Source organism: Bos mutus, chromosome 19 (assembly GCF_027580195.1).
Source record: "Bos mutus isolate GX-2022 chromosome 19, NWIPB_WYAK_1.1, whole genome shotgun sequence".
NCBI classification, from domain to species: Eukaryota; Metazoa; Chordata; class Mammalia; order Artiodactyla; family Bovidae; genus Bos; species Bos mutus.
Genome location: NC_091635.1, coordinates 33,079,648 through 33,090,790, shown reverse-complemented (window position 1 = coordinate 33,090,790; position 11,143 = coordinate 33,079,648). Strand labels below are relative to the sequence as shown.

The window sequence follows — 11,143 nt, the reverse complement described above, 5'->3', positions numbered from 1 at the left end:
TTTCCTAGTTGAATCTTAATCTACAAATGCCCTTATTGGATCTCTGACAATACTGAGAATAATAATCAGAAGCCATATTTCTCCTCCTTGAAAATCATAACTCTATAAGAATTTCTTACTTTCTAAATGAAATTGAACAAGTATACTCTGGGATGCTACAAGAAGACTTCAAAGGCTCTTCTGAAAGGAGTCGCAAGTGGTAAATTAAATACTCACTGTCAATTTCCAAATAGTTACGTAGATCATTTAATTCTTTATTTTCAAGTTCATAGTTCAGGTTTGTCAAAGTGGTTCCTAGTTTATTTTCTAAAACATGTCCTCCTTGATTAAGAGATGAAATGAGAAACGATTAAAATCATGCCTAAAATAAAAATGATTTAGTTAAGTGTTATGCACCAAACCCTAATGGGAGGGAGAAAAGCAAAGTTGCAATGCAGATGTTCAAGGAAAATAGAAAACCAAGGTAGCAGAGGGTAGGGTGGGGACTGTGAAGACAAAACATCTCCTTTACATGTTATGAGGCACTCTGCTAAAATTTGTCATAGACATCTAAAGCAAATGAATGAGACTTATTAGTCATCATTCATTTATTATCAATAATAGAGAAACATGTCTGAAATGCTAGCCACAATTCTGGCTACTGAGTTTGAAACTTGTCATTATAATAGTAAATTATCTCCCAGGAAATAACCTAGTGGTTATCTAAACTTGAACTGTAAGTCATAAAGGGGAATAAAAAAGATTAATAACCTAACTGTTCAATATAATAGGAGAAGGCAATGGCAACCCACTCCAGTACTCTTGCCTGGAAAATCCCATGGACGGAGGAGCCTAGTAGGCTTCAGTCCATGGGGTCGTGAAGAGTCAGACATGACTGAGCAACTTCACTTTTACTTTTCACTTTCATGCACTGGAGAAGGAAATGGCAACCCACTCCTGTGTTCTTGCCTGGAGAATCCCAGGGACGGCGGAGCCTGGTGGGCTGCCATCTATGGGGTCGCACAGAGTCGGACATGACTGAAGTGACTTAGCAGTAGCAGTAGCAGTTCAATATAATAGCGCAGTTAAGAAAGTGAAAGTGAAGTTGCTCAGTCGTGTCCGACTCTTTGCAATCTCATGAACTGTAGCCTACCAGGCTCCTCTATTCATGGCGCTTTCCAGGCAAGAGTTCTGGAGTGCTTTGCCATTTCCTTCTCTAGGGGATCTTCCCATCCTCAGTCATGTCCGACTCTTTTCAACCTCATTAACTGTAGCCTACCAGGCTCCTCTGTCCATGGGGTTTTCCAGGCAAGAATTCTGGAGTGCTTTGCCATTTCCTTCTCCAGGGGATCTTCCCATTCCAGGGATCGAACCCAGGTCTCACGCATTGTAGGCAGACGCTTTATCATCTGAGCCACCAGGGAAGATCCCCTGTAAAAGGAGCGATTAAGAATGTAGGTTCAAATCATGATCCTCCCAAGTTCAAATGGAGTGACTTTAGGCAAATGAGTTAGCATCTCTCATCTGTAAAATGGTACCTGACTTAGGAAAAGTATCTAGTGTGTGTGCTCAGTCACTCATTTGATCTGACTCTTTGCAACCCCATGGACTGTAGCCCTCCAGGCTCCTCTGTCCATGGGATTCTCCAGGCAAGAATACCGGAATGGGCTGCCATTTCCACCTGCAGGGATCTTCCCAACCTAGGGATTGAATCTGCACTTCCTGTATCTCTTTACCACTGAGCTGGTGGATTCTTTACCACTGAGCTACCCGGGAAGCCCAAAAGAAGCTAACTTACAGATTTCTGTGAGGTTTAAATGAGTTAGTAGATGTAAAGTATTTAGAACAGTGCTTGGCACTACACTCAAGAGAAATTAGCTATTACTACCATTAAGTAATTAAAAGGACTTCCAAAAGGAAATACAAAGGTCAAAAACTTCATTTTCACTTGACTTATTATTCTTAACACTCACCTTGGAAAGTCTTTAAACCCTGTAGCAACCGTTTTTGATAGTACTTTCTGTCATCTACAAGAGAAGTCATTATTGTTAACACAGAAATGTGATACAGCAATTCATAAGAAGAGAATAGATTATTTTATAAAGACAATAATGTTACATTATTTGCCTTTTAGATGTATCTGATTTCTCATCCACACATCCTTATCTTCCTTGGTTTTAAGAATAAAGTTAAGGGGTAGAGAAAGTTCTAAACTTTCTTTACTAGGCTGAAATTTTCAGTCTCTCTGATTTGACCTTTTTTAACATCACTTCCTCTTTTCCCCCCTTATTTTTCTATTAGACATTTCAAGATTAAAATCCTAAATTAAATTTTAAAAAATCAATTTAAAAAATCTTTATTCATTTATGATGTTCTCAAGCTCAATCCCAATGGAGTAAGCTCTATCTCTGACAATAGCCTCCATGAAGCCAAGAACTTCTGTGTTTAATCCTATAACCTAAGAGGTGCTCATTAAACATGTTGAATATAAATATACACTGAATAAATGTTTAATGATTCCTACCTACCCCAACAATAAATACACTCACACTAAGCTCCTCTGAGGACAAAAACAGTATCATAAATACTCACAAGTAAGTGGTAGAGTTTTAAGCAGCTTCCAGCGTTCCTTAGGTGTGAGTTCTATCCCTATGTTTTTCAAAACACCATCTACTTCATCAGCATTAATCTTGGCTCCTTGGAAAAGATGAAAATAATGACTGATGAAAAACTTAAGCATGATGAATGAGTCTAAATTATGAACATCATCTAAGTTTAATTGCAGGATTAAGAACAGGGCTGGCCAAAGTCAAGACTAAGGAAATATCAGATAGAACTCAATCTTAATTCTAGAGAGAAAATTTTTTTGAATATGCTAATAAAAATGGGATAAATCAACACTCTGAAATGGTAGCTGAAATGACAGTGTTCATATTACTTTTAATTTGCCCATGTGATAAAAAAAAAGTTAAAGTGTTAGCTGCTTAGTCATGTCCAATTATTTGCAACCGCAGGGACTGTAGCCCACCAGACCCTTCTGCCCATGGAATTCTCTAGGCAAGAATACTAGAGTGGTAGCCATTCCCTTCTCCAGGGGATTTTCCTGACCCAGGAATTGAACCTGGGTCTCCTGCATTGTAGGCAAATTCTTGACTGTCTGAGTCAGCAGGGAGGTTCCTGTGTAATGTTATTTATAAAAAGATTTATGCCAATGTTTTTTTTCTGCCACTTATTGTGGTAACATACATTTTTAGCTGTTTAAACAATGTAAAAGTGATATGCATTATTGAAAATATTCAGAGAATACAAGATATTTTACCAAGACATGATAAATAATAGTTGTGCTAAAAAGTATACACCCCAAACTAATGTGGATCACAGAATGAAAGATACCATTGATATACTAAAAGAATTAACAATGTCAGTATGATAGGAATAAAATATTTAAAAGCAAAACAGAAAACCATCAGCATTTTGTTAAAATGATTTTTCTGTATAAACTTTCACTCACCTTTGAATGACTCAACATTTTCCATGAGAGTATTTGGTTTAACCTTTTCATCTATAGGATAAAGTACAAGTAAGACACAGATTTTTCATTAGACCCAGAAAGTGTTACAAAGACCTTATATTGTAGAACAAAACACTGAAATTCAGAAGTTTACCCTAAGTTGTTCTATAAATAAACCCCAGCTGGGCATGGAATTGAAGAATTAAGTTTTATAAATGATAAATATATAGAATAGAAGACAAAATTATAGTATAAAATATTAAATTCTATACACAATGGTGATAGGAAGTTTTAAAAACATTGCTTGACTTACTCTCCACTTGGCCTATTCTACTTTAGAATCTAGGAGTACCATGATGCTTGACCACCTTACTGTTAATATTACAGGATTCATACACAATAAAAATTGCAATACCAATGTATTCACCTGCCTAAAATATTGTAGCTGGCTACTTCCACATGCAACCATTACACAGCACTTTCTTCATGTTTCCAACTCCACACCCACCAAAACTTCCAATCGTTGCTGACTCCTTCATCTAATTTGTATACTTCTGTAGTTGTTCAGTCGTTCAGTCATGTTCGACTCTTTGTGATTCCATGGAATGCACGCCAGGCTTCACTGTCCTTCACCATCTCCCAGAGTTTGCTCAAACTTATGTTCATCGAGTCGGTGATGCCATCCAACCATCTCATCCTCTGTGGTCCCCTTCTCCTGCCTTCAGTCTTTCCTAGCATAAGGGTCTATTTCAATGAATCAGCTCTTCGCATCAAGTGGTCAAAGTATTGGAGCTTCAGCTTCAGCATCAGTCCTTCCAATGGATATTCAGGACTGATTTCCTTTAGGATTGGCTGGTTTGATCTCCTTGCAGTCCAAGGGACTCTCAAGAGTCTTCTCCAACACCACAGTTCAAAAGCATCAATTCTTCAGCGTTCAATTTTCTTTCTTTTTTTTTTAATTTTTATGATTTTATTTATTTTTAATTTAAATTTATTTATTTTATTGTGGTCCAACTTGTACATCCATACATGACTACTGGGAAAACCATAGCTTTGATTCTATGGACCTTTGTTGGCAAAGTCTCTCTGCTTTTTAATATGCTGCCTAGGTTTGTCATAGCTTTTCTTCCAAGGAGCAAGAGTCTTTTAATTTCATGGCTTCAGTCACCATCTGCAGTGATTTTGGAGCCAAAATAAACATAATAAAGTCTATCATGGTTTCCGTTTTTCTCCCCATCTATTTGCCATGAAGTGATGGGACCAGATGCCATGATCTTAGTTTTCTCAATGCTGAGTTTTAGCTAGCTTTTTCATTCTCCTCTTTCACTTACCAAGAGGTTCTTTTGTTCCTCTTTGCTTTCTGCCATAAGGGTAGTGCCATCTACAGATCTGAGGTTATTGATATTTCTCCTGGCAATTTTGATTCCAGCTTGTGCTTCCTCCAGCCTGGCATTTCTCATGATGTACTTTGCATATAAGTTAAATAAGCAGGGTGACAATATACAGCTTTGACCTATTACTTTCCCAATTTTGAAGCAGTCTGTCATTCCATATTTGGTTCTAACTGTTGCTTCTTGATCTGCACACAGGTTTCTCACGAGGCAGGTGAGGTGATCTGGTATTCCTATCTCTAAGAATTTTCCACAGTTTGTTGTGATCCACACAGTCAAAGGCTTTAGTGTAGTCAGTGAAACAGAAAGTGAAAAGTGAAAGTGTCAGTCACTCAGTCGTGTCTGACTCTTTGCTACCCCATGGGATTTTCCAGACAAGAATACTGGAATGGGTTGCTGTTTCATTTTCCAGAGGATCTTCCCAACCCAGGGATCAAATCTGGGTCTCCCACATTGCAGGCAGATTCTTTACTGTCTGAGCCACCAGGGAAGCCCTAATGAAGCAGAAGTATATGATTTTCTGGAATTTTCTTGCAACTTTATGGTGATTTAAGAGACTTTTACATTTTTTTTTTCCCTGACTGGTTTTTAAATTTCTTCTTTGGCTTTTTTTTTCTTTCTTTTTTTTTTTTTTTTGATGTTGTCTTTTTTTTTAATTTTTAAAAAATTTACAATATTTTATTGGTTTTGCCATACATCAACATGAATCTGCCACGGGTGTAACGTGTTCCCAATCCTGAACCCCCCTCCCACCTCCCTCCCCATACCATCCTTCTGGGTCATCCCAGTGCACCAGCCCCAAGCTTCCTGTATCCTGCATTGAACCTGGACTGGCGATTTGTTTCTTATATGATATTATACATATTTCAATGCCATTCTCCCAAATTATCACCCCCCTCCCTCTCCCACAGAGTCCAAAAGACTGTTCTATACATCTGTGTCTCTTTTGCTGTCTCGCATACAGGGTTATCGTTACCATCTTTCTAAATTCCATATATATGCATTAGTATACTGTATTGGACGGAGAAGGCGATGGCACCCCACTCCAGTACCCTTGCCTGAAAAATCCCATGGATGGAGGAGCCTGGTAGGCTGCAGTCTATGGGGTCACTAGAGTCGGACATGACTGAGTGACTTCACTTTCACTTTCATGCATTGGAGAAGGAAATGGCAACCCACTCCAGTGTTCTTGCCTGGAGAATCCCAGGGACAGGGGAGCCTGGTGGGCTGCCGTCTATGGGGTCACACAGAGTTGGACACGACTGAAGTGACTTAGCAACATACTGTATTGGTGTTTTTCTTTCTGGCTTACTTCACTCTGTATAATCGGCTCCAGTTTCATCCACCTCATTAGAACTGATTCAAATGTATTCTTTTTAATGGCTGAGTAATACTCCATTGTGTATATGTACCACAGCTTTCTTATCCATTCATCTGCTGATGGACATCTAGGTTGCTCCCATGTCCTGGCTATTATAAACAGTGCTGCGATGAACATTGGGGTACACGTGTCTCTTTCAATTCTGGCTTTTTTTTCTTTAAAGTGCTTCTCTGTTTCATTTCTCTACCTGCTTCTTAGGTCTGTCAATTTTCTCACTGCCATCAAAATTTAGCCCTTCAGGTGGGAATCACTGTTTAACAGATTACTGATCTTATTTAAACATTAATAATCTGAGATAATAAAATTTCTCAGATGAACACATCTGGAAGTTTTATTAGAGGAGCTCAGTTTCCCTAAAGCCATGACTACATGCTCACCATCAACTGTCAGGTGGTTCCTCAGGTCCTCAACTTCCTCATTCTCCAGGTCATAACCCAAGTTTTCCAGGATGGTTTCCAGTTTAGAGACATGACACTTCCCACCTTAAGAAAGAATGAAGTGATAAAAAATAGGAACTGGTATTTAAAAAAAATGCTGGTTATATTCATGCACCAATTGCAACTAGATGAAACAAATCTATTGCATAATGACCAAAAAAAAACCAAAACTATTTATGGTTACATGTGAAATGTCTTCAACACTTTCCACAATAAAGACATACTGTGGAAGTCAAGAATATATTTGTGGTTCATTTCAGGGGCCCTTTCCATAGTTTTCAAGAAAGGTGTATTTAGAAGGAACTTAATTATATATTATGTAAATTATATACAATTTTATTTATATACTAATCCCAAATGCTATTTTTATGTATTATAAGTTACATATGTATATATGAAACTTACTGTGTCAGAGAACTATAAATGATCACATTAGATGTAATTGCATCTAAAGGAGACCTATAGGTTAATGGGATAATAAGATCAATGATCTAATTATTGTGGAATGATAAGCCTTTTGAAAATTAAGGTAAAATCTGCAAGTCTTAGTTTTACTTTCCTTCTTATTATGATTCTCACTTACCAGGAAAAGCCTTGATGTGATTGAGCAAATCATTTTTCTCTACCTTTTTATCATCTGTAAAATAAGACACATTTAAGGTAAGATACAGTTACATGGACAGTAAAAAAAAAAAAAAAGGTAGTAAGAACATAATTTCATAATTACGTACTTTAAAAATTTGTCTTAAGTTATATTCCTACATTTTCTACATCCACGTTCTTCACTGAAACAGATGTTACCTCTTTCCCCACTCTGAGTTCTCCTTTTTCTTTCTCTGTGTGTACTAAGTCACTCCAGTCATGTCTGACTCTTTGCAACCCTATGGACTGTAGCCTGCTAGGCTCCTCTGTCCATGGGATTCTCCAGGCAAGAATACTGGAGTGGGTTGCTATGCTCTCCTCCAGGGGATCTTTCTGACCCAGGAATCCAACCCATGCCTCCTGAGTCTCCTGCATTGGCAGATGGGTTCTTTACCATAAGCACCACCTTCTTGCTAATTTAAGACTTTTCTTTCACATTGCCCTACTAATGCATCATTCATTTCTGAGTAATATTTAAAAAATTTTTTATTTTATTGAAGTATAGTTGATTTAAAATGTTGTGCTAATTTCTGCTGTAGAGCAAAGTGATTCAATTGTACATACATATATTCTTTTTCATATTCTTCTCCATTATCAATTATTACAGGATATTGAATATATTTCATGTGCTGTACTGTAGGACCTTGCTGCTTATCCATTCTGTATGTAATCGTTTGCCTCTGCTAATCCCAGACTCCCAATCCATCCTTTCCCCTTTGCCACCTCACCCTTGGCAACCACAGTTTGCTCTCTATGTCTGTGAGTCTGCTTCTGTTTCGTAGATACATTCATTTGTGTTATATTTCAGATTCCACATACTAGTGATGTCATATGGTATTTGTCTTTCTTTTTCTGATTTATTTCACTTAATGGCAGGACTCAGGTTTGATGCTATAGCTTTTCAAAATGAGAAACCTAAATGTTAAAGGCCTAATTTCTTTACAGCTAAAGATTGGTATTTTTGTGTTTTAGATTTTTATACAAAACTAGAATGGCCCATTTTTATGACGTTCTCACAATGAAGTTTATACAAGCACAGAGATACATACACAGATACATACATCAAATACCTACCAGCAAATGGCAATATTTTCAACAGCTCCCAGATTTCCCTATTTGTGAGCTCTATTCCCAGGTTTCTTAGTGTTTTCTGTATGTCTTTGGCTTCAACTTTTTCTCCTTTAAAAGATGGGAATGGTTACAGATGAGAATTGCTTACTGACTCCAAACGATGAAGTGTCTAAAGCTTGTACAGGGTTTTCTACAGTTTTCGGAAGTTATTTCTTTAATTCTAAACAAAATACTTATTTCTAATGCTCTTAAGGACCTCAAAGAAGTTAACCCAGCTCATGGTAAAGGGATATATAGGAGGCAAAGTGATCTAAGTTATGTACAGGCAGCTACCTCATCTAAATTGTATTAACCATCAGGTAGAATTTGTGTTTCTCTTTGTCTGAATTACAAGATGAATTATCTTCATTAACCACATTATTTGTATTTCTATCAAAATTTCACTCTAACATTTACTGGGTTACAGTAGACATGAGATAAGTATTTTGAATGAATGAATAGGTGAGTTGGCCACTGAAATAAATCACAAAATAAAAAAGTTTCAGAGAATACAGAACTTGTTATAGAGAAATAGTGATATGTTTTGCTAAAACATAAATAATCCAATGTAATCTTCATGTCATTAGAATCAACTTTAATTGTTACAAAAACAGAAGTTAAAAATCAATGACAAAATAAGAAAACAGCTTTACATCTGTATGTAAACATGGAGTATTTGCATTTTAGTTTTATATCTTTTCACAAAATGTATTGCTCACCTGTTATTTTCTTTATTTCTTTTAGCAGTTTATGCAGATCAGTCTTGCCAAACACTAAAACATAAGCCACAATTTAGACAGACACAATTGTAGACTGATTTTAAAAGATTATTAAAATATTTAAGCATTAATTTCATTATTTATTCTCTTCTCCCTCTTAGCATCTCAGTCTCTGCGTGCATGCATATGAAAATTTCCCTCCTCAGGTTTGTTCTGGTGGCTTTACACCATCTACTGTATCAGATTCCAGCAATAAGGATAAAAACTTTCACTTTGGAACTTAAAGTCTACCTATTTCCCCACTTAACACTACTCCATACTGTAACCCCCAAGGTAGCTTAATCTACTGCATTTGTTTGTAGTAGTAATGTTCATTACATAATCAAAGACTATGAGAGTCTTTAAATTACAAAATATGTCTATTTATTCTGTATCCCATCCAGACAAGTTAGGCATGCCCATAGTAATATTAGACAGTTTAAAATTAAACAGTAGAATGGAACATAATGAGAATTATCTCTTCAATCAGTATAATTTCCCAGAATTGCAGATGTAGTACATTTTAGGCCAAGAAAAAAAAATCTAGAACTATGCACATTATTCGTATTTTCTTACCGAAAAAACAGAATACTATTTATTACTATGGAATCTTATTCTTCCTTTGGGGTAGTTTCCAGTACATTCTCCCCATACATTTGGTTATCAGATTTATGCTTTGGGGTCTCTTGCTACATATAGCACAGTATAATTTTACATTAAATTTCCACATTGGTGATAACGATCAGGTAACACCTACTGATTAACACAACTGAAAATTCTTGCTGAGAGTCTTGAGTAGTTGCTAAATTAACATATTATCTAGTTAATTCTATTTCTCACTCAACAAGCATTTATAGGTGTCAAAGATCTGCACTCATTGTGCTCGTTACTAAGGGATACAACAGCCCATGGGGTTGCAAAGAATGAGACACGACTGAGTACACACACACACACACACACACACACAATGGTGAGCAGCATAGACATGGTTCCTATCCTCACAGAGCCTTCATTTATTATTGATTTCACTAAGTCTAGGTGGAGAAGGCAATGGCAACCCACTCCAGTACTCTTGCCTAGAAAATCTCATGGATGGAGGAGGAGTCTGGTAGGCCGCAGTCCATGAGGTCTCAAAGAGTCGGACACGACTGAGCTACTTCACTTTCACTTTTCACTTTCATGCATTGGAGAAGGAAATGGCAACCCACTCCAGTGTTCTTGCCTGGAGAATCCCAGGGACGGTGGAGCCTGGTGGACTGCTGTCTATGGGGTCGCACAGAGTCGGACATGACTGAAGCGACTTAGCAGCAGCAGGTGAGAAAAGGCTTTTGATCTTTCTTTTAGCTTTCCCATCAGAGACAGCAAGGAAAATCCATTCTGGTTTCACAGATTCAACACCAAAGGTATAACAACTAATTATGTATAGAAAGATAATGTGATTCATTGAAGAAAGTAGAATACTATCTGGGTTTACAAATGCTTATCTTTGCTCTTTATGTACATAATGAGGGTGTCTCTAGCCTGAGGATTAAAAAGCTTTACACCTTCCAATTTTTAAATGGGAATCTCAGCCTGCATTCAGTTATTTAAATTTGATCAATTAAATTAACTAGGGTAGCTTTTCAAAATGCTTTTACTACCCATAAGTATTTATTTCCTCCTCTCTTTGAACTTCACTAAAATGATAGGAAAGTAATAACAAATGTACTCAAAAGACATTTATGGGAGATGAAATCCTCATGAACAAGAGACTTCACAAACATTTGAAAATTAGAAAGCAAATAGGAGAGTGGTAACTAATTCAGCAGAGCTGAGGAAGAAAGAAAGAAAGTGAAAGTGAAGTCGCTCAGTTGTGTCCGACTCTTTGCAACCCCATGGACTGTAGCCTACCAGGCTCCGCTGTCCATGGGATTTTCCAGGCAATAGTCCTGGAG

At 37.1% G+C, this 11,143-nt stretch overlaps 2 long non-coding RNA genes across 2 annotated transcripts; both read right to left on the bottom strand.

The window, feature by feature from the left end:
* Positions 1 to 245: 245 nt before the first annotated feature.
* LOC138983940 (uncharacterized) lies at positions 246 to 2,678 on the bottom strand. The gene is made up of 3 exons (XR_011461314.1): positions 2,572 to 2,678; positions 1,953 to 2,006; positions 246 to 321 (listed from the first exon to the last, which is right to left on the bottom strand). It is a non-coding gene; the product is annotated as an uncharacterized lncRNA (long non-coding RNA).
* A 3,957-nt stretch (positions 2,679 to 6,635) lies between these two features.
* LOC138983939 (uncharacterized) lies at positions 6,636 to 8,517 on the bottom strand. Its single transcript, XR_011461313.1, has 3 exons — positions 8,416 to 8,517; positions 7,283 to 7,336; positions 6,636 to 6,744 (listed from the first exon to the last, which is right to left on the bottom strand). It is a non-coding gene; the product is annotated as an uncharacterized lncRNA (long non-coding RNA).
* Positions 8,518 to 11,143: the final 2,626 nt, after the last annotated feature.